Source organism: Salvelinus alpinus, chromosome 21 (assembly GCF_045679555.1).
Source record: "Salvelinus alpinus chromosome 21, SLU_Salpinus.1, whole genome shotgun sequence".
NCBI lineage: Eukaryota > Metazoa > Chordata > Actinopteri > Salmoniformes > Salmonidae > Salvelinus > Salvelinus alpinus.
In genome coordinates this window covers 23,065,788-23,089,410 of record NC_092106.1, presented here as the reverse complement: position 1 = coordinate 23,089,410, position 23,623 = coordinate 23,065,788, and the positions used below count along the sequence as shown (strand labels likewise).

Genomic DNA, 23,623 nt, shown 5'->3' with positions numbered 1-23,623 from the left:
CATAAAGAGACCTAAGACAACACCATAGCATAGCTCTCGAGAACCCAATCAGACCAAAGGTGGTTTACAACCGGTCCCAAATGCGATGCAGTTGGAGCAACGCTAAGGGCAAAGCATTTCCATGAACATCACTGAAGTTGGGTTCAATTAGTGCAATTTAGTTTCAGACAGAAACATTATTGGAATATCTAACTAATTATGCCAATGGTCATAACTAGGCTATTACAGATTGTCCAATTTTGAGTCCTACTATTCTATGTCGACACCCCAAAGAAAAGGAAAACAGACAATGTATTGTATCAGTGATATTAGTAGGCCTAATATGAAGTGCTTTGAGAGACTAGTCAAGGATCATATCACCTCCACCCTACCTGACACCCTAGACCCAGTCCAATTTCCTTACCACCCCAATAGGTCCACAGACGGCACAATTGCAATCATACTGCACACTGCCCTAACCTATCTGGACAAGAGGAATACCTATGTAAGAATGCTGTTCATCGATTACAGCTCAGCATTTAACACCATAGTACCCGCCAAACTCGTCATTAAGCTCGAGACCCTGGGTCAGGACCCCGCCCTATGCAACTGGGTCCTGGACTTTCTGACGGGCCACCCCCAGGTGGTGAGGGTAGAAAACAACATCTCCACCTCACTGATCCTCAACACTGGGGCCCCACAAGGGTGCATTCTCAGCCCTCTCCTCTACTCCCTGTTCACCTATGACTGAGTGGCCATGCACGCCTCCAACTCAATCATTAAGTTTGCAGACGACACTACAGTGGTAGGCTTGATTACCAACAACGACGAGACGGCCTACAGGGAGGAGGTGAGGGCCCTCGGAGTGTGGTGTCAGGAAAATAACCTCACACTCAACATCAACAAAACAAAGGAGATGATCAAGGATTTCAGGAAACAGTAGAGGGAGCACCCCCTTATCCACATCGACGGGACAGTAGTGGAGAAGGTGGAAAGTTTTAAGTTCCTCGGCGTACACATCACGGACAAACTGAAATGGTCCACCCACACAGACAGCGTGGTGAAGAAAGCGCAATAGCGCCTCTTCAACCTCAGGAGGATGAAGAAATTTGTCTTGTCACCAAAAACACTCACAAACTTTTACAGATGCACAATCGAGAGCATTCTGTTGGTCTGTATCACCGCCTGGTAAGGCAACTGCTCCGCCCACAACCGTAAGGCTCTCCAGAGGGTAGTGAGGTCTGCACAATGCATCACCGGGGGCAAACTACTATCACTAACATTGAGTGGCTGCTGCCAACATACTGACTGAAATCTCTAGCCACTTTAATAATTAAAAATTTTATGTAAAAAATGTATCACTAGTCACTTTAAACAATGACACTTTATATGATGTTTACATATCCTACATTACTCATCTCATATGAATATACTGTACTCTATACCATCTACTGCATCTTGCCTATGCCGTTCGGCCATCGCTCATCCATATATTTATATGTACATATTCTTATTCATTCCTTTACACCTGTGTGTATAAGGTAGTTGTTGTGAAATTGTCAGATTACTTGTTAGATATTACTGCACGGTCGGGAACTAGAAGCACAAGCATTTCGCTACACTCGCATTAACATCTGCTAACCATGTGTATGTGACCAATACAATTTGATTTGATCAGATGTAGGGTAAGACTTTTTCTTGGTTTGCTGCTCTTGAAGCATTTTTTTTTCATGTGTAGCGCATATCATGTTTATACATGTCTGCAACAATTTATAATGAGTTATGATCATATGACATATTATAACACATTATTCCATCCTTGAACGTCAGCCTTCACAAATTAGGTTTGTAAAGTGAAGTCAATGTCTGTAACATTTTACAAGAAAACACCCTAATGGAGTATTAGGGTCTTGTGTAATAACACTGTAATCACACTAGTTATACCATAGCAAATTAGAATTAATTGCATTACAGGCTAATCCAGTTGATCCTACATTAAGAAAACCTTTGACTAATTCATGATTATACGGAATGTGAAACAGTAAAAAAAGCTGGGGACAACTTTCTCTTCTTAACTACAGTGAACCAATCGGTGCTCCAGATAAGCAGTTTATACTCTTGATTGGCTCCCAACCAGATGGCCAGCCCTACCAATAAGGCTGCAGCATCTCTTTATCCAAATGAACAGGAAGCCTTTCAGGCCATGTCATGAATGGGAGATACAAAAGTGCTGTATTGCTACTGCAAGTAAAAATTCTGATGCCAAAGAAAAAAAGGTGATCATGAAGAATACAATGCTGTATATGAAAGGTGCATCCAGATTAAGATAAAGAGGATTTTGAAAGATAATCCGATTAAATGTACCCTTTTACAAGAGGACACAATTTAGAAAGAGGCTGGATGATAGGGCGCTAGATGTAGCCTATCCCAAAGCTGTTCAAGTGTTTGCTAAGAAGAAGAAAACTGTGAGCTCAGTAGTGCTATCCTGCCTAGAACTTCCTTCGTCCTATCTCTGCCTCTAGGCATTTCCTGAGATAGGTCTGAGTGGGCTGCCTCTGCCCTATTTAAGGGCTTTATTGGCATGGGAAACATATGTTAACATTTCCAAAGCAAGTGAAGTAGATAATAAATGAAAGTGAAATAAACAATAACAATTACAAGTAAACATTACACAGTTCAAAGTCATATTCTGTCTATATGCAGTGTTGCAACGATGTGCAAATAGTTAAAGTGCAAAAGGGAAAATAAATAAACATAAATATAGGTTGCATTTACAATGGTGTTTGTTCTTCACTGGTTGCCCTTTTATTGTGGCAACAGGTCACACGTCTTGCTGCTGTGATGCACACTGTGGTATTTCACCCAGTAGATATGGGAGTTTATCAAAATTGAGTTTGTTTTCGAATTCTTTGTGGATCTGTGTAATCTGAGGGAAATATGTGTGTCACGGCTGTTGAAGGAAGAGGACCAAGGTGCAGCGTGGTAGGCGTACATGTTCTCTTTATTAGAAAAAGACGCCGAACAAATCAATAAACACTACAAAACAAACCGTGAAGCTTAAGGCTAAGTGCCATAAACAAAGTCAACCTTCCACAAAGACAGGTGGGAAAAAGGGCTCCCTAAGTATGGTTCTCAATCAGAGACAACGATAGACAGCTGTCCCTGATTGAGAACCCTACCCGACCAAAACATAGAAATACAAATAATAGAACATAGAATACCCACCCCCAACTCACACCCTGACCAAACCAAAATAAATACATAAAAAGGATCTCTAAGGTCAGGGCGTGACAGTACCCCCCCCAAAGGTGCAGACACTGGCCGCAAAACCTAAACCTATAGGGGAGGGTCTGGGTGGGCATCTATCCGCGGTGGCGGCTCAGGTGCGGGATGCAGACCCCACTCCACCACTGGCTCACCCCACTTTGGTGGCACCTCTGGTGCGGGGACCCTCTTCGCCGACCCCGGACTGGGGACCCTCGTTGCGGGCCCCGGACTGGGGACCCTCGTTGCGGGCCCCGGACTGGGCACCCTCGCTGCGGGCCCCAGACTGGGCACCCTCGCTGCGGGCCCCAGACTGGAGACTGTCTCTGGGGGCTCCGGACTGGAGGCCTTCGTTGGAGGCTTCGTGCCATGGATCATCACTGGAGGCTTCGTGCCATGGATCATCACTGGAGGCTTCTTGCCATGGATCATCACTGGAGGCTTCGTGCCATGGATCATCACTGGAGGCTTCGTGCCATGGATCATCACTGGAGTGAGGAGACGTATGGGCAGTCTGGTACGTGGAGCTGCCACAGGGCTCACCAGGCTGGAGAGACATACAGGAGGCCCTGTCCTTGGCAGAGGCACCGGATACACTGGGCCGTGGAGGCGCACTGGAGGTCTCGAGCTTGGAGCCTGCACAACCCGTCCTGGCTGGGTGGTTATCTTCACCCCACAAATGCGGGGCGCTGGCACAGGGCGCACTGGGCTGTGCAGACGTACCAGAGACACAGTGCGCAGCACCGGCGCAGGATACCCTGGGCCGTAGAGACGTACTGGCGGCCAGATGTGCTGAGCCAGCACCCTCCGACCTGGCTGCATGCCCGCTCTAGCCCGGCCGATTCGGGGACCTGAAAGGTAGCGCACCGGGCTGTGCACGCGCACTGGAGACACCATGCGCTCCACCGCATAACACGGTGCCTGACCAGTATGACCCTCGCCACGGTAAGCACGGGGAGTTGGCTCAGGTCTCCAACCTGATTCAGCTACACTCCCCGTGTGCCCCCCCCCCCCCCCCAAAAACAATTTGGGGGCTGCCTCTCGGGCTTCCTTGCTAGCCGTGTCCCTTCGTAACGCTGCCGCTCTGCTTTTGCTGCCTCCAGTTCCTCCCGTGGACGGCGATACTCCCCAGCCTGCCTCCAGGGTCCCTTACCATCCAGGATTTCCTCCCAAGTCCATGAATCCTGAACACGCTGCTCCTCCTTACCACGCTGCTTGGTCCGTTGTTGGTGGGAAGTTCTGTCACGGCTGTTGAAGGAAGAGGACCAAGGTGCAGCGTCGTAGGCGTACATGTTCTCTTTATTAGAAAAAGACGCAGAACGAAACAATAAACACTACAAAACAAACCGTGAAGCTTAAGGCTAAGTGCCATAAACAAAGTCAACTTCCCACAAAGACAGGTGGGAAAAAGGGCTCCCTAAGTATGGTTCTCAATCAGAGACAATGATAGACAGCTGTCCCTGATTGAGAACCATAGAAATAGAACATAGAAATACAAATAATAGAACATAGAATACCCACCCCAACTCACACCCTGACCAAACCAAAATAGATACATAAAAAGGATCTCTAAGGTCAGGGCGTGACAATGTGTCTCTAATATGGTCATACATTTGGCAGGAGGTTAGGAAGTGCAGCTCAATTTCCCCCTCATTTTGTGGGCAGTGTTCACATAGCATGTCTTCAAGGTCTGCCTACAGCGGCCTTTCTCAATAGCAAGTGAACTACGTCATCAAAGTTGGCATGCCGTCACACGAGCGTGGAGAAATTGGTGTCATGTGGAGAACAACAACAGGGCCACAGAGCCGGAGTTTTTAAACAGAAAAACAAAAAACATAAACGTGGCAAGCATCGGACGAAAGGAGAAATCGAACGGGAGAACAAGGGTACGTTTGTGACGGAGGAATGTGTCCCTTTCTGTTGCTGGTTGTAGCCATGGACGTGCTGCTGCTGTGCTGCCGAACACGTGCTTCAAATTCTGTTTCGAACGTAACGTTAGCTGTGACAAATTAATATCATCAGATGTGGAAACTCCATACTTTCAGTGGTCGATTTTAGTATGTACAGCTTGTTGGGGCAAACACAAAAAATGTTTTGGGGATACATGACAGCAAAGGCACAACACTAAACAATACATTAATTGTACATCTATCCCTCCAGTGATAATGCTAAATTGTAATTATTTAGCCTATATGGCATATTTATTGCCTACCTCCCTACTCTTCTACATTTGCACACACTGTACAGATTTTTTTCTATTGTGTTATTGACTGTACTTTTGTTTATCCCATGTGTAACTCTGCGTTGTTGTTTTTGTCGCACTGCTTTATCTTGGCCAGGTCGCAGTTGTAACTGGCCTACCTGGTTAAATAAAGGTGAAAAATAAAAAATAATAATAATTGCGCTATGACGGTGACAAACGGTGCTCACATACTGTTAGGGCGTACTGTCCCAACAGCAGTCCCAACACATTACCACTGCCGCACCAGGATAACAACAGAGCCTTGTCTGGCAGCAAAACAGTTCATTCAGCCTAATTTACTTCCTTTAAAAAAACAGCTGATATGGCTGACTTGCTTAACCCTGGTTGTTTTCCGGTCCGTGGGACCCATTTTCAATGTTTACTAAAAGAAAAATGATAAAATGAATAATTTTTCCAACCTGAGACTCATTGGCCTTTGCTCATTTTCTGGGAAGAACATGTTAAATAACACATTTTCATTGAGTGCACACTGCGCACCCCCTACAAATGTATATTACATATGTGGACCTGAGGGTAATAAAAGTGTTTATGTGTGTGTGTGTGTGTGTGTGTGTGTGTGTGTGTGTGTGTGTGTGTGTGTGTGTGTGTGTGTGTGTGTGTGTGTGTGTGTGTGTGTGTGTGTGTGTGTGTGTGTGTGTGTGTGTGTGTGTGTGTGTGGATGAAAACCAGTAAAAATGAAACAAGGTTTGCTGAGTGCCTTCACTCTGTCTTCCTCCTCCCTGGGCCTGCTGTTTCAACATATCGCCAATAACCTGTCTCCTGCTTTTCTCGCACACTGTACCCTTTGTAGTGTGTGAAACTATACAATGTCTTGTGGGAACCTGCACAATGTTATTACAGTACATTATTTTGATACATTGTAAAAAAAAAATCTGTGTTTTCCCACACTACCCTAGCCAGGTGCAAATTGGGGGAGGGACACAACAAATATATAGCTTTGCATGTGTGGCTCCTTACCAAAATCAATCAGTATGGCAAAAGTAATCTCTCCTCAGAGGGCCTTAGAAATAATTTTTGCAGAGAGAGCTGGTGTGAGCTAGTGTGGAAAGAGCATCTTCCACTTTGGAAGATGAAGAATTTTCCGAATATGAGGATCATGTCTCATGTTGGAAGAAGAGGATGAGATTGACCCTCAGCCAGCCCGTCAGCAGCCAGCCCAGGACCAACCCGTTGGCAACCAGCTCATCAGCAGCCTGCAGGAGAAGAAATGTGGACATCAAAAAATTCTCAAATGAAAAGGTCTTCTTGCCCAAGGAATGAGCCACCCCGCATGGCTGCCAATATGATAAGGATGCAACCAGGGCCGACGCGGATGGCGGTTACTCATGTCTTCTTTTGAATTATTCATCCCAGACACCATCCAGAAAATCATTCTGGACTGCACTAATTTGGAGGGAAGGTGTGCTTTTGGAGAGAGACATGGAAGGAGATGGACCAAACTAATTTACATGCATACTTTGGGGTTCTTCTCCTTGCTGGTGTTAAGATCCAATTGGGAATCAACAGAATCCCTGTGGGATGCAGAAACTGGCAGAGAACTTTTCCGTCCAACAATGTCTCAGGAAAAATTCCACATTATTTCCAGGATTATCTGCTTTGATAACTGAGACACCAGACCTGCTTGGCTGCAGAGATACAAGCTAGCTGCAATCAGGTCAGTGTGGGACAAGTGGGTGGTCCGCCTTCCCTTGTTTTACAACCCTGGGCCCAACGTTACTGTTGATGAACACCTTATGCCACTTAGGGGCCGCTGCCCCTTCAGGCAGTACATACCGTCTAAACCCGCAAAATATGGAATCAAGATCTGGGCTGCTGTGATGCTGCTTCATCATATGCGTGGAACTTGCAAGTGTATACAGAGAAGCCAGATAGAGGAGCCCCTGAGAAAACCAAGGGATGTGGGTTGTCCTGGACTTGACACAGGGACTCTGAGGCCACAACATCACATGGGATAAATGTTTTACTTCGCACAAGCTGGGACAGGAGCTCCTCAAGAGGAAGCTGACGATGATAGGAACAGAACGAAAAAACAAGCCAGAGCTCCTACCTTAGCTGTTGAATACACGTAACAGGCCTATCAATTCCTCTAAGTTTGTGTTCACGGCCGACACATCCCTAGTGTCCTACGTGCCAAAGAAAGGCAAAAATGTGGTAGTCATGAGTACGCTGCATAGGGATGGGAGAATCTGTGGCCAGGAACATCAAAAAACAGAAATCATAATGGATTACAATGCCACAAAAGGAGGGGTGGACAATTTAGACAAGTTGGTGACTATTCTACTGTCACGCTGTACGTTACTGGTGGAGAAGTCAGGTGCAGGAGAGCAGAGAGTTGTGAACAGGCGCACACTTTATTAAGGCAGAGGCAAATAAAACAGACAGACGCCACTGCGTCAAAACCTCCAGCCAAAGGTAAAAGTGCTATGCGCGAAACAGTCACAAAAAGGGAGCAAATGTTGTACAATAAACATCCCTCGTGAAAAGCCACGGAATAACGGAAAAACCCAGCCTGGCGCGTACACACGAACATGTAACAAAAACAATTTCACACAAAGACATGGAGGGGAACAGAGGAATAAATTCATGCAGTGTGATTAAGGATTGAAAACCAGGTGTGCAGGGAACAAGATAAAACAAATGGAAAAATGGAGCGGCGATGGCTAGAAAGCCGGCGACGTCGACCGCCGAACGCCGCCCGAACAAGGAGAGGAGCTGACTTCGGCGGAAGTCGTGACATCTACAATGTAGAAAATAGTAAAAAATTAAGAAAAACCATTGAATGATGAGTAGGTGTGTCCAAACTTTTGACTGGTACTGTGTATATATATATTTTTTTACTTTGTTTGCAAACTGATATGTGACACGTATTAATGACAAAATAACAACGAGCCCCCCCCTGCCCTGAATGACGGGTCATCACTGCATACTCACTGCATACTTACTCGAATCCAGGATGCATCACATCCGGCCATGATTGGGAGTCCCATAGGGCGGGGCACAATTGGCCCAGCGTTGGCCGGGGTAGGCCGTCATTGTAAATAAGAATTTGTTCTTTGTTCACATCCGGCTATGTTCACATGGATACAGCCATAGCCGGATGTGCTACAGCCTGGATTCAAACCAGGGACTGTAGTGACATCTCTTGCACTGAGATGCAGTGGCTTAGACCGCTACGCCACTCAGGAGCAACAGCAATGAGCAAACAGTGGTTGTATTTGATGAACGCTTATTGAAAATGTATAGATTTCAGCAAACAATGAAAGGCACGGAACTACAGAGGACGAACATAGGTACATGGTAGGCGTTTCATAATTTACATTTTTGAAGTAATGACCTTGGGCAAGTCCATGTAGTAGGAGCTAGATTCCACAAAGCCTGGTCTCTACTCCACACCTTTTGTGGATCATCAGAAACCCCCTTCACCATGGAGAGGCGTTTAGTCCATTACCCTTACATCAACTGTAATTGTCTATCTGCTAGTGCACATGTTGGTAGCCATGCCCTTTCATGTGTTTCCATCCTGATCTGTCATTCACCTTTGAATGATGTCATCCCAAACAGGTAGAGTGTCGGTGACGGCTCTTACCAAACAACAGAAGAAAGAGGCGAGAAAGCTGGACAAACGACACAAAGCCAACCAGCTGCGGCAAAATAAGAAGGACCTGGTAAGATGCTCTTACATTTGACACAATGTCACTTTGGAACCACAGCGGTATAAATCAGGCAAGTTAAAAGTAGAGTCAGCTTTATGACATTGCAACGAGCAGCACCGCACATATTGAGATGAACGCGATGCAAGACTTTGCAGTCACACAGAGTATATGCTACAACGTGGTAGCTATGGGACCAAAATAGATGAGAAGTTCAGCATCAATGCACTCTTAGTTGTTTTGGAAATCAGCACGTTATTGCTATTACTTCGTACATTGCTGAGTCTACCTTAAATGCTACGTGTCTGTCCTGTCCAGGTCCTGGCAGAGAAACGTCATCTGGGCATCAGGGATGGTCCCCCCCACCTGGTGGCTGTGGTGGCCCTCCATGCAGGTGTAGATGCTGAGGCTGTGACCAGGCTGCTGCGGTGTGAGGCTGGCGGGCTGGTGCGTGAGGAGAAGAGTGTGTATGGGGTCAGTGACAGCTTTAGCCTGGTCATGTCCCGCTTTAGAGGTTCACCTTCCTCCACCCAGACACAGGTAGCTCACTGACTTGGCTACAACAATGTGTTTATGTTGTGAAAACTAAAGTTCTATAGATACTGACTATAGTTTATGTAAATGTAATCCATGTCTGGATGTACTGAACGTTTATAAGGGGCATTCTGAGTCATTCATCTACATTGGATATTTATTCATTTAGCGGAAGCTCTTATACAGAGCGACTTAAGGCGTCCGCATGCTTCCCATCCGATGTGTTTGTGCATATATTATGATGACGTTTATGTTAGTTTTGGACTTGGGAGGGGGCATTTTCTGGGGGCAAGCTGAAGTTCGGAGCCGAAGTGTACGCTCCTTCGTTGGTGATTGGTCAACAGTAGAGATTCTTCTATAAACTCTGTCATTCAACGAGAGACAACTCACTTTCATGCACATTTTTTAATTGAGAAATACTGCACCAAATATCTTAGGTAGATGTTAAATTGCGCTACTAAGATCTCTGCAAAAACATCATTTAATTATAGATTTCTTGAGATATCTTAGATAAATTCGACTATTTTGAGGAAGTGTATACTTGCTATGGCGTCTCAAAATGGACAAACAGTACTATTGTCATTATATTTATATTTTTTAAGCAGAGGTTTTCTCAGGGAGTATGCGAGCGCACTCGTTTGGTTCGGCTAGCCGAGTTTGGCTAAGCACCAGCCGAACTGAAGCATGCTGACTCCTTTACAGGAGCAATTAGGGTTAAGTACCTTGCTCAAGGGCACATCGACAGATATTTCACCTAGTCTGCTTGGGGATTCGAACCAGCTACCTTTAGGTTACTGGCCTAACGCTCTTAACCGCTAGGCTACCTGCCGTCATTCGATGCTGACGCTAGTACTAATCCGACAACATAATCTCTGACTCTATTCCCTCCCTCTCCCTTCTCTCTCTATCTGACATGCACTCTCTACTGGATGTGGTGAAGGTAGCAGATAGTCTGGTGTTTGTGCTGGACTCTACAGAAGGCTGGGACAGTTATGGAGACTACTGCCTCTCCTGTCTCTTTGCACAGGGGCTACCAGCCCATTGTGAGCTTCCATACAAGCTATCCAAAATAGATGCTCACAGTGCACTTTATTTTTTTCGACTTGTCCTCTCCCCTTGCTGATTAGATAAATGTTTAGCAGATGACATACTGTAGATATTATACTGATTCCTTTATTCCAAATCTCAACTACCCCATCCCTTTTTTCTCTGCATACACTGTCATCTCTATCCTATATAACCTCCACTTCTCTCTCCCCCAGCTCTGGTGTGTAAGGGTGTTTCAGACCTGGCAGTAAAGAAGCGTGTGGACTCATGACGGGTGCTAGCCAAGATATCCGAAATCCGCTTCCCTGGGGCGCGCCTCTTCCCTCTGGACTCAGACCAGGATGCCACACTGACCTCAGACACCTGGGAACACAGAGGCAGAGGAGGTTGGGCTTCCGCTCCCGTCGGCCTCACCTCCTGGCCCAGCAGGTCTCCTACACCCCCAACAGCTCTGAGAAAGGGAGAGAGGAAGCCCCCACGGGCCTGGGGACCCTGCGTGTGTCTGGGTATGTCCGAGGCTGCCCTCTGCAGGTGGACAGGCTGGTGCACATCTCTGGGTTTGGAGACTTCCAGCTCAGTCAGATCGATGCGCCCATAGACCCCCTTCCCCTCAACTCTATGACCGCTCGTCCTGCCAAGCCTGGGAAGGAAGGAGACGTAGGCATGCAGGTGGGTCAGTTTCTCTCTCTCTCTCTCTTTCCTAGGGCTCAGGTCCTCTGGGAGGGGAGAGAAATGGGAGGATTAGAGGGAACGTATTTAAGTTCACACAGGACAAAAGATAGGATAGACTGACCCTAGCTTCCCGGCACATACAGGTGAAGTCGGAAGTTTACATACACCCAGGTTGGAGTCATTAAAACTAGTTTTTCAACCACTTCACAAATTTCTTGTTAGCAAACTATAGTTTTGGCAAGTCGGATAGGACATCTACTTTGTGCATGACACAAGTCATTTTTTCAACAATTGTTTACAGACAGATTATTTAACTTATAACTTCACTGTATCACTTTAGAATCTTCTGATAGGTTAATTGACATCATTTGAGTCAATTGGAGGTGTACCTGTGGATGTATTTCTAGGCCTACCTTCAAACTCAGTGCCTCTTTGCTTGACATCATGGGAAAATCAAAAGAAATCAGCCAAGACCTCAGAACACAAATTGTAGACTTCCACAAATCTGGTTCATCCTTGGGAGCAATTCCAAACGCCTGAAGGTACCATGTTCATCTGTACAAACAATAGTACGCAAGTATAAACACCATGGGACCACGCAGCCGTCATACCGCTCAGGAAGGAGACGTGTTCTGTCTCCTAGAGATGAACGTACTTTGGTGCGAAAAGTGCACATCAATCCCAGAAAAACAGCAAAGGACCTTGTGAAGATGCTGGAGGAAACAGGTACAAAAGTATCTATATCCACAGTAAAACGAGCCCTATATTGGCCATTGAACTGTTTGGCCATAATGACCATCGTTATGTTTGGAGGAAAAAGGGGGAGGCTTGCAAGCCGAAGAACACCCTCCCAACCGTGAAGCACGGGGGTGGCAGCATCATGTTGTGAGTGTGCTTTGCTGCAGGAGGGACTGGTGCACTTCACAAAATAGATGGCATCATGAGGAAAGAAAATTATGTGGATATATTGAAACAACATCTCAAGACATCAGTCAGGAAGTTAAAGCTTGGTCGCAAATGGGTCTTCCAAATGGACAATGACCCCAAGCATACTTCCAAAGTTGTGGAAAAATGACTTAAGGTCAACAAAGTCAAATCAAATGTATTTATATAGCCCTTCTTACATCAGCTGATATATCAAAGTGCTGTATAGAAACCCAGCCTAAAACCCCAAACAGCAAGCAATGCAGGTGTAGAAGCAAGTCAAGGTATTGGGATGGCCATCACAAAGCCCTGAACTCAATCCTATAGAAAATTTGTCGGCAAAACTGAAAAAGTGTGCGAGCAAGGAGGCCTACAAACCTGACTCCGTTACACCAGCTCTGTCAGGAGGAATGGGCCAAAATTCACCCAACTTATTGTGGGAAGCTTGTGGAAGGCTACCCAAAATGTTTGAACCAAGTTAAACAATTTAAAGGCAAGGCTACCAAATACTAACTGAGTGTATGTAAACTTCTGACCCACTGGGAATGTGATGAAAGAAATAAAAGCTGTAATAAATCATTCTCTCTACTATTATTCTGACATTTCACATTCTTAAAATAATGTGGTGATCCTAACTGACCTAAGACAGGGAATTTTTACTAGGATTAAATGACAGGAATTGTGAAAACTGAGTTTAAATGTATTTGGCTAAGGTGTATGTAAACTTCCGACTTCAACTGTAGACTATTGCAGCATAGATACTGGAGGCTGAGACGCGGGGGTCGGGGGACACTGTGGCCCTGTCCCACGATACCCCCGGACAGGGCCAACCAGACAGGATATAACCCCACCCACTTTGCCAAAGCACAGCCCCCACACCTCTAGAGGGATATCAACAGACCACCAACTTACTACCCTCAGACGAGGCTGAGTATAGCCCTCAAAGATCTATAGCCCGAGGGAGCACAAAACCCGGACAGGAAGATCACGTCAGTAACTCAATCCACTCAAGTTGAGTATAGCAACGTAGCTACCACGTTGCACGACGTGACGCTCCCTTCCTAGGGACGGCATGGAAGAGCACCAGTAAGCCAGTGACTCAGCCCCCGTAATATGGTCAGAGGCAGAGAATCCCAGTGGAGAGAGGGGAGTCCGCCAGGCAGAGACAGCAAGGACGGTTCATCACTCCAGTGCTTTGCTGTTCACCTTCGCTCCTCCTGGGCCAGACTACACTCAATCATAGGACCTACTGAAGAGATGAGTCTTCAATAAAGACTTAAAGGTCGAGACCAAGTCTGCGTCTCTCACATAGATAGGCAGACCATTCCATAAAAATTGAGATCTATAGGAGAAAGCCCTGCCTCCAGCTGTTTGCTTAGAAATTCTAGGGACAATAAGGAGGCCTGCGTCTTGTGACCGTAGCGTACGTGTAGCTATGTACCAAATCGGAGAGATGGGTATGAGTAAGTCCATGTAATGCTTTGTAGGTTAGCAGTAAAACCTTGAAATCAGCCTTAACAGGAAGTGAGTAATATTACTGGAATAATATGATAAATATTTTTGGTTCAAGTGAAGATTCTAGCAGCCGTATTTAGCACTAACTGAAGTTTATTTATCAGTTTAGCTGGAGAGTATAGCATTGCAGTAGTCTAATCTAGAATTGACAAAGGCATCGTTTAGCTTTTCTGCATTTTTGGGCACAACATTTCAGATTTTTGCAATGTTACAAAGATGGTCACAGCTTATCACGGGCTGATATCATTACATAGAAAATTGACAGTGATTTAATGAATAATTTACAAACTATAGTGAAGGCATTTATCAGTGCTGCTTCTGCTTGTTGGCAGTACGTGCTAACTGCTCTTTCAGGATGGTGGTGTTGATGAGGTGGCGTCAGTGCGGGTGCTGATGAAGGCAGACCCAGCTCGCAGGGAGAGTCTGCAGGCCGAGGCAGGGGTAGACCCCATGGATGAAGAGCAGACCTGGCCCATTGATACTGAACTGCTGGAGGCTGAAGGTGAAGGGAGAGAGTGGACAGAGTTATAGAGGGTCGTTACGTTGAATTACATGATAGATTTATGGTCGCAGTGCTGTTGTTGGCATCCATTGTATGGGTACTTTGAACTGGTTCATGTCAACACATTGAGTTTATTATTGTCTTTGGGTTTACAATGTAATGAACTTTTTAAATAAATGTTCTCCTTCCTCCCTCGTCCTTCCCTCAGAGGCCAGAAAGAGCAAGCGTGCTATGAAGGTGCCGAAGGGGACATCAGACTACCAGGCCACGTGGATTGTGGATGAGGAGGATGAGGATGGCGAGGAGGGTGAAGTGAGCACGGACGATGAGGAGGATGAGGACGCGATGATGGACGAATCCATAGATGGAGAGGACCTTAACTCTCAGGTGGTGAGTAGAGAATACAATCCACAGCCTAGGAAACTGAAAAGTCTGCACAGAAGAATACTTATGTATGTATTTTTCCAGCACATACATTAGTTTCAAGTTTTATTGTTACGTGCCCAAGTACAGTGAAATGCTTTTCTTGCAAGCTCTAAACCCAATAATGCAGTATTCAAAAACAATGTAATAGTAAAAATAACATAAGGAAGAGCAAAGACACTAGAAATAAGAACAGGAGAAAGTAAGAAGCTATATACAGGGTCAGTTCCAGTACCATATTTACAATGTGCAGGGATACTGGAGTGATAGAGGTAGATATGTATAGGGGTAGGGTGACTAGGCATCAGGATGTATGACAGAGTAGTAGCAGTGTAAATTAAGATTATGTGTGTGTAGAGTTAGTGTAAATGTGTGTGCATGTTATGTGTGTGAGTGTGTGGAGTCCTGTGAGTGTTCATAGAGACAGTGCATAAATGAATGTGAAGGTCAACTCAGTTGGTGTAGCCATTAATACAGAAGAAAGAGTGACAACTGTTACGCTGACCTCGTCCTGTCCCAGGGCATTGGGTGCACTGCTAAGGTGTTTGTTTACGTGTTTGTTTACCCTCTGCCTGTTGCAATAGTGAAACCACTAAAGGAAAGTGTAAGCAGACAGGGTAGTGTAAGGAGAAGAGGGTGATCCTACAGTCTGAGTTGATTGTTGAGATGTCTGAGCTGATGTGGGGTGATACGGAAGACGTCAGGGGGAAGCAGCTCAGACAGGACAGTGATTGGTGGAGAAAAAAAGTTGCAGCGCCGGACGGTGTGTGGTTGGGGGTGGAACAAAACAGTGTATACGTAACCCGTGGTTGGTCTGCAGCGCAGCACCACTGTTTGTTTTCTCAGTGTCTGCCTCTGGGCTGTAGTGCCAGGCTGCTCACCGTGGCAACAATAGTGTTTGGAGCAAGGGTCCCGAGAGAAGCCACCTGACTTCCTGCTCCGCGGACACAACTTCCTGTCTGGACCAAGGGAGGGACGGCCATTTATTTATAGCAGCCCTGCTTGAAAGAAAGGGGGAAATTCGTCTTTGGAGAAAAGGTTCAGCTCCATTTATTTTCTTTAATCGTTACTAGAATGTGTTTGATGTTGGGGTTGGACAGGATTTTAACATCTAGGAGATGTTAACAATGGAGGAAAGGGTGCTGGGGATGATCATGATTATTATTATTATTACAGCTGGATTTGTTCTGAAGGTTGTGAATCGACCCCATGCAGTGTGGATTTCCCTCTCATGTATCTCTTGCTTACTGTAATGCCACTTCTGTGAGAACCACTTGTACACTTCTTCTAACTTCCTTGGGCCAACACCATTAGGTTTATAAGTAGTATAATGCCCTTGGCTTGAACCTCATTAACACCAGTAGTTCACATTACATACGGTGCCTTCGAAAAGTATTCAGACCCCTTGACTTTTCCCACATTTTGTTACAGCCTTATTCTAAAATGGATTAAATAAATCAAAATACTCAGCAATCTACACACAATACCCCATAATGACAAAGTGAAAAAACAGAAATGCCTTATTTACATAAGTATTCAGGCCCTTTGCTATGAGACTTGAAATTGAGCTCAGGTGCCTCCTGTTTCCATTCATCATCCTTGATGTTTCTAAAACTTGATTGGAGTTCACCTGTGGTCAATTCAATTGATTGGACATGATTTGGAAAGGCACACACCTGTATAAGGTGTAAATAAGGTCCCACAGTTGACAGTGCATGTCAGAGCAAAAACCAAGCCATGAGGTCGAAGGAATTGTCCCGTAGAGCTCCGAGACAGGATTGTGTCAAGGCACAGATCTGGGGAAGGGTACCAAAACATTTCTGCAGAATTGAAGGTCCCCAAGAACACAATGGCTTCCATCATTCTTAAATGGAAGAAGTTTGGAACCACCAAGACTCTTCCTAGAGCTGTCAGCCTGGCCAAACTGAGATTAAGGTAGCCCCGCCGCACCTCTCTGAGGGGTTGGGTTAAATGCGGAAGACACATTTAATTTGAATGCATTCTGTTGTACAACTGGCTAGTTATCCCCTTTCCCTTCCCAATCGGGGGTCTTGGTCAGGGAGGTAACCAAGAACCCGATTGTCACTCTGACAGAGCTCTAGAGTTCCTCTGTGGAGATGGGAGAACCTTCCAGAAGGACAACCATCTCTGCAGCACTCCACCAATCAGGCCTTTATGGTAGAGTGACCAGACTGAAGCCACTCCTCAGTAAAAGGCACATGACAGCCCGCTTGGGGTTTGCCAAAAGGCAACTAAAGACTTTTAGATCATGAGAAGCAAGATTCTATGGTCTGATGAAACCAAGATTGAGCTCTTTGGCCTGAATGCTAAGCGTCACGTCTGGAGCAAACCTGCCACCATCCCTACGGTGAAGCATGGTGGTGGCAGCATCATGTTGTGGGGATATTTTTCAGCGGCAGGGACTGGGAGACTAGTCAGGATCGAGGCAAAGATGAACAAAGCAAAGTACATAGAGATCCTTGATGAAAATCTGCTCCAGAGCGCTCAGGACCTCAGACTGGGGCGAAGGTTCACCTTCCAACATGACAACGACCCTAAGCACACAGCCAAGACAACGCAGGAGTGGCTATGGGACAAGTCTGAATGTCCTTGAGTGGCCCAGCCAGAGCCCGGACTTGAATCCGACCGAACATCTCTGGAGAGACCTGAAAATAGCTGTGCAGCAACGCTCCCATCCAACCTGACAGAGCTTGAAAGGCTCTGCAGAGAAGAATGGAAGAAATTCCCCAAATACAGGTGTGCCAAGCTTGTAGCGTCATACCCAAGAAGAGTTGATGCTGTAATCGCTGCCAAAGGTGCTTCAACAAAGTACCGAGGAAAGGGTCTGAGTACTTATATAAATGTGATATTTAAGTTTCTATATTTTTTATAAATTAGCAAACATTTCTAAACCTGTTTTTGCTCTGTCGTTATGGGGTGTTGTGTGTAGATTGAAGAAAAACTAATTTAATCAATTTTAGAATAAGGCTGTAACTTAACAAAATGTGGAAAAAGTCATGTATATGATGTAGTATGTACAGTAGCTCTACAGTAGAAACTAGGGATGGGGGGATCGATACAGTTGCATATCGTCGGGATATTATTTTTGACGATATATTGTATTGACAATATCGCAATATTATTTTTGCGCCAGATGGCTGTACTTTCACCAGAATTCCAGCATATTTACTTCATAGCTTGTTTAATAGGGAGCCAATTTTGTTTTCAGCACTTTTATTTCAATGTCTGATCAAAACTTGTTTTCTCATGGCTCTCTCTTGTCCTTCTGCAGCAGACATATAGTGAGCAATATGTTTGGAACATCGAATCACAATAAAATCACAGTATCTAATCGCAATACATATAGAATTGTGAGAATCGCAATACATATCGTATCAGCACCCAAGTATTGTGATAATATCGTATTATAAGATCCCTGGCAATTCCCAGCCCTAGTAGAAACATCCTGTCTTTTTCCATTTTGTTTAGGATGCTGCCTCAGGTTGTGGCTCGGAGGAGGATGAGGAGGAGGAGCTGAATTCCACATCAAACAAGGGTGGATCAGACCAGCGCTATGATGAGCACATGGACGAGGCAGAGGAAGGGGAGGGGTTAAAACGCTACTGGGAGGCTCGGGCCAATGAGAGGTTCCCAGATGAAGTGGACACACCTCTAGACCAATCGGCTAAGAACAGGTAAGGGCATGACTATCGTATTGTCTATCAAATACACAGTGGCCCCTTTTCCTTCAGTACTGTATAGGACCCTCTGCTCTTAATGTAGGCTACAACACAGCGGGGCTGTCTAAGCAAAACCATTCAAACGATCCATGAAAAAGACATGTAACATCCACAGTCGACCCATGGCTCACATACAGGTAACTGCCAAAATAAAGGAAACGCCAACATAAAGTGTCTTAATAGGGCGTTGGGTCGCCATGAGCCAGAACAGCTTCAGTGCACCTTGGCATATATTCTAAGTGTCTGGAACTCTATTGGAGGAATGCGACACCATTCTCACGAGAAGTTCCATAATTTGATGTTTTGTTGATGGTGGTGGAAAACACTGTCTCAGGCGCTCCAGAATCTCCTATAAGTGTTTGATTGGGTTGAGATCTGGTGACTGAGACACACACACCGTTTAAACAACTCTATGCTCTTTTGAGACCCCTGAGATCTCTTCTAGCCATAGTAGCCAAAATAATGGCAATTTGTGCATTTTTATACATGACCTTAAGCATGATGGGATATTAATTGCTTAATTAACTCAGGAACCAAACCTGTGTGGAAGTACCTGCTTTCAATATACTTTGTGTCCCTCATTTACTCAAGTGTTTCCGTTATTTTGGTGGTTACCTGTACGTTGAGTTTATATTTACATTTGGAAAAATGGTCAAGCAGAATGTGATAACCTTGATGAACAGCTCATTTCCAGCCAGTGACTTGATCCTGGCCTCTGGTCAAAGAGTCAAAGCACTCCAAGATGTAACATTTCCTTTAGCAACACTCAAGGGAAAGTCTGAGGAGGGAGGAATGTACCAAACTTGTCTGAAACATCTGGTCATATGTAGTAGACAATGCCGTCGAGCCGTTAACGCCCAAACTTTACTTTCCAGGACGTCCTGGCCAAGCGTAATTATTTAGCTATACGTTGACGTTGCTAATTTCCTGTGTGCTCAGGTTCCAGCGTTACAGAGGCCTGAAGAGTTTGCGCTCCTCCCCCTGGGACCCCGTGGAGAACCTGCCTGCAGACTACTCCCGCATCTTCCAGTTCCAGAGCTTTGAGCGCACAAGCCGCCGCGTACTGGCTGAGGCTGCGCAGGAGGAAGAGGGGGCCATGGTAAGAGTCTGCCGTGTGTGTGACATTCTGTTTCATCCCTGTCCCCTCTCTGTGCCCCGCCCCCATCCATTAACCCTGCTCTGCTCTCTAGGTGGGCTGGTATGTGACCCTCCATGTAGTGGATGTTATCCCCACGGTGATGGAGAGTGTCCAGACAGGCAGGCCTCTGGTGCTGGTCTCCTTACTGCCACATGAACAGAAGGTATACAGTACTGGCATACTCCTGAATGAACGTGTCTTAAGTCTGAAAGTTAAGAATTGTAACCCATTTCTGCTGTAAAATATGTTGCTAAAAGTGTAGACAAACTACAGAATAATAGAAATTCTGAATATATATATTTGTATATTATAAATATGCACTATATATACAAAAGTATGTGGACACCCCTTCAAATTAGTGTCTATTTCAGCCCCACCCGTTGTTGACAGGTATATAATATCGAGCACACAGCCATGCTATCTCCATAGACAAACATTGGCAGTAGAATGGCCTTACTGAAGAGCTCAGTGACTTTCAACATGACACCGTCATAGGATGCCACCTTTCCAAAAAGTCAGTTTGTCTCATTTCTGCCCTGCTAGAGCTTCCCCGGTCAACTGTAAGTGCTGTTATTGTGAAGTGGAAACGTCTAGGAGCAACAACGGCTCAGCCGCAAAGTGGTAGGCCACACAAGCTCACAGAACAGGACCACCAAGTGCTGAAGTACGTAGTAAAAATCGCCTGTCTTGGGTTGCAACACTCACTACTGAGTTCCAAATGGCCTCTGGAAGCAACGTCAGCACAATAACTGTTTGTCGGTAGCTTCATGAAATGGGTTTCCATGGCCAAGCAGCCGTACACAAGCCTAAGATCACCATGCGCAATACCAAGCGTCGGCTGGAGTGGTGTAAAGCTCGCCACCATTGGACTCTGGAGCAGTAGAAATGCGTTCTCTGGAGTGATGAAATCACGCTTCACCATCTGGCAGTCCAACTGACTAATCTGGGTTTGGCGGATGCCAGGAGAACGCTACCTGCCCGAATGCATAGTGCCAACTGTAAAGTCTGGTGGAGGAGGAATAATGGTCTGGGGCTGTTTTTCATGGTTCGGGCTAGGCCCCTTAGTTCCAGTGAATGGAAATCTTAATGCAACAGCATACAATGACATTCTAGATGATTCTGTGGTTTCAACTATGTGGCAAAAGTTTGGGGAAGGCCCTTTCCTGTTTCAGCAAGACAATGCCCCCGTGCACAAAGCAAGGTCCATACAGAAATCGTTGGTCGAGAGCGGTGTGGAAGAACTTGACTAGCCTGCACAGAGCACTGACCTCATTCCCATCAAACATCTTTGGGATGAATTGGAACGCCGACTGCGAGCCAGGCCTAATTGCCCAACATCAGTGTCAGACCTCACTAATGCTCTTGTGGATGAATGGAAGCAAGTTCCCAAAGAAATGTTCCAACATCTAGTGGAAAGCCTTCCCAGAAGAGTGGATGCTGTTATAGCAGCAAAGGGGGGACCAACTCCATATTAATACCCATCATTTTGGAATGAGATGTTCGACGAGAACGTGTCCACATACTATTGAACGTGTGTGCGTGTATTTGTGCGTGTGTACAGTGCCTTCGGAAAGTATTCAGACCCTTGGACTTTTTCCACATTTTGTTACGTTACAGCCTTATTCTAAAATGGATTTTAAATAAAAAATCCTCAGCCTTCTACACACAATACCCCATAATGACAAAGAAAAAAACAGTTTTTTAGACATTTCTGTACATTTATTCAAAGTAAAGAACAGAAATACATTATTTACATAAGTATTCAGACCCTTTGCTATGAGACTCAATTGAGCTCAGGTGCATCCTGTTTCCATTGATCATCCTTGTTGTTTCTACAACTTGATTGGAGTCCACCTGTGGTAAATTCAATTGATTGGCATGATTCAAAGGAATTGTCCGTAGAGCTCCTAGACAGGATTGTGTTGAGGCACAGATCTGGGGAAGGGTACCAAAACATTTCTGCGGCATTGAAGGTTCCCAAGAGCACCGTGGCCTCCATTATTCTTAAATTTAAGAAGTTTGGAACCACCAAGACTCTTCCCAGAGCTGCCCGCCAGTCCAAACTGAGCAATCGGGGGAGAAAGGCCTTGGTCAAGGAGGTGACCAAGAACCCGATGGTCACTTTGACAGTGCTCTAGAGCTCCTCTGTGGAGATGGTAGAACCTTCCAGAAGGACAACCATCTCTGCAGCACTCCACCAATCAGGCCTTTATGGTAGAGTAACTCTGTAACTCCTCAGTAAAAGGGTTACAGCCCGCTTGGAGTTCGCCAAAAGTCACCTAAAGACTGTCAGACCATGAGAAACAAGATTCTCTGGTCTGATGAATCCAAGATTGAACTATTTGGCCTGAATGCCAAGTGTCAACTTCTGGAGGAAAACTGGCACCATCCCTACGGTGATGTATGGTGGTGGCAGCATCATGCTGTGGGGATGTTTTTCAGCGGCAGAGACTGTGAGACTAGTCAGGATTGAGACAAAGATGAACGGAGCAAAGTACAGAGAGATCCTTGATGAAAACCTCCTCCAGCCAAGACATCGCAGGAGTGGCTTTGGGGCAAGTCTGAATGTCCTCGAGTGGCCCAGCCAGAGCACGGACTTGAACCCAATCAAACATCTCTGGAGAGACCTGAAAATAGCTGTGCAGCAACGCTCCCCATCCAACCTGACAAAGCTTAAGAGGATCTGCAGAGAGGAATGGGAGAAACTCCCCAAATACAGGTGTGCCAAGCTTGTAGCGTCATACCAAAGAAGACTTGAGGCTGTAATCTCTGCCAAGGTTGCTTCACCAAAGTACTCAGTAAAGGGTCTGAATACTTATGTAAATGTGATATTTCATTTTTTATTTTTTATAACATTTGATAACATTTCTAAAATCCTGTTTTTGTTTTGTCATTATGGGGTGTTGTGTGTAGATTGATGAGAGAAACATTTTAGAATAAGGCTAACTTAATAAAATGTGGAAAAAGTCAATGGGTCTGAATACTTTCCGAAGGCACTGTATATAGATAGATAGAAGTTATAATTCTAACAACCCTAGCTTATGGTCTTATTAACACTATAGTTCATCAGAAACTATTCTTCCAGTTCCTTACCCCTTGGTTTCTTTCTATCCTCTGTGATTAGATGTCAGTGATGCACATTGTGGTGAGGAGACACCCCAGCAACACAGACCCTATCAAGTCTAAAGAGGAGCTGGTGTTCCACTGTGGATTCAGGAGGTTCAGGGCCTGCCCCATCTTCTCCCAGCACACATCAGGTTGGGGGACCTGGCTAAACTGCACCATTTATGTCTTGAACAAAATTATCTATTGAATAAAAAGTATGGCAAATATGCTGACACTGTGGGGACTGGAGTATTGTGTGTTGGTTAGCTTTCAGCACTTTAGCATTAACAAAGCAAGTGATGGAACCATGTCTACAGTCAGTGTTCGCCTCAGTGTTGTATCTAACCTGTGATTGGCTCTCTCTCCACCCGACAAGCACAAGCTGGAGCGTTTCCTTCGAGCCCCCACGGTGGTTTCTGTATACGCCCCCATTACATTCCCCACCGCTGGGGTACTGCTCTTCAGACAGAGGGAGGATGGTAAGGGCCTGGATAGAGGGATGTTTGGCTGAATTAGTATGTCTCTATCTGTTTGAAGATGGGGAAGGCCAGAGGAACACACTGCCATTCTTTGCTTCTGTGTTCATATAAATGTTTGTGTATCTGATGTGTGGCTGAATTAGTATCTCTAGCTGTATTTGAGCCTGTATCTCTCCTGCGCTCCCGAGTGGCTCAGTGGTCTATGTACAGCTCAGTGGGGATGTACACATACAGGTGTACTATATGGGTTTTGGAGTCTGTTCTGATGGACTGTGGCGATGACATTTTCACTCCAAGAGATGCATTGTCATTTGTATTAAATAAAACCAATCAGACCAAATCACTTGTTTATTTTTATTTCATTAGAAAACGTCCTTGTGGTCCAGTT

General features: G+C 45.4%; 1 pseudogene; it reads left to right on the top strand.

The window, feature by feature from the left end:
• Nucleotides 1–490: 490 nt before the first annotated feature.
• LOC139548468 (pre-rRNA-processing protein TSR1 homolog) lies at nucleotides 491–23,517 on the top strand (annotated as a pseudogene).
• Nucleotides 23,518–23,623: the final 106 nt, after the last annotated feature.